Genomic DNA, 1280 nt, shown 5'->3' on the forward strand with positions numbered 1-1280 from the left:
CTCTCTCCTGCCTCTGCCTCTAGTCTCCACTGTTTGTTGCTATTAAAGGGCCAGTTCACCTCTGGGACAACCAGATCTTATTTTATTGTTATTTTTTGTGTTCAATCTGTGTTTTGAGATATTTTAGTATTTCAGCATGAATGATGATGCATTTTGCATCATATGATCATCATTCATGCTGAAATACTAAAATATCTCAAAACACAGATTGAACACAAAAAATAATTCAGGATTGTGTTGATCTTAATAAGATCTGGTTGTCCCAGAGGTGAACTGGCCCTTTAACCACTTAAACCCTCTTTTATAGCCTACAGGGGTATTCAACGTTTTAATGCCAAGGACCCCTTAGTTGAGAGAGAGATGAAGAAGATTCATCTCTCATCTCTCTTCATAGAGGAACCTAGGGGTCCCGGACCCCCTGTTGAAGACCCCTGAGCTAAGCCCAACACATACCCTTCCCTATGACATCCTGGCCATTGCTCTAAGCAAGCATCCCAGACTCTTCTCCCTCCTGACTCACCAAGCAGTGGAATAATCCCCCAGGCAGGGACCTCACTAATGCACCTCACACCTAGCCACCTCACCTCACCCCCTAGCACTCCTCACTAATGCACCTCACGTCCTCACCCCCTAGCCACCTCACCCCCTAGCACTCCTCATTCCTTCACATCTTGTTGCCTCTCATTGAGCGGTGCTATAACCGCTCCTACATCTGGTTTTGTCTGTGTGTCCCGCGTCAGTATGTGCGTATACAGTATGTCCCGGCCAGGCCCAAAAGAGTTGGAGAGGCCCTCATTGTGCGCTATAGAGAGAGATCTCTCTCTATAGCGCTGCTGCTACTCAAAGATTTGCCATTTCAGATCATGACAAGTGACAAGCCAGTGGGCCAATTACTGTACATGAGTTATATTTCGTCGTTATCGTTGTCCAAAACCGTTTGTTTTGTATTAATTATTTTAAAAATGATTTAAGCTAGTGAAAAGCTAGCCTCACACAGTGAGGCGTTGTGTGCTTGTAGATCTGCTGTTTTCACTACTTTTGTGCAACGGCCTTGTATGATTAAGCAGGGCTTTGCTTTGCGAAAAAATGTATACATTTGAAACTTGGAGATACGAGGTTTCTGCCCAACAGTGACGATTTACTTTGTTGGCCGCCCAGCCCCCAAAATGGAACGAAGGCCGACATTTTATTTTTTTCCTAATGGCCGGCCTGGGCTGGCGGTGAATGAACCGGCCGTTCGGGAGTTGTCCCGCTTTTCCCAATGGCCAGCACGTCCCCGG

Source organism: Nannobrachium achirus (assembly GCF_963921795.1).
Source record: "Nannobrachium achirus genome assembly, chromosome: 24".
NCBI lineage: Eukaryota > Metazoa > Chordata > Actinopteri > Myctophiformes > Myctophidae > Nannobrachium > Nannobrachium achirus.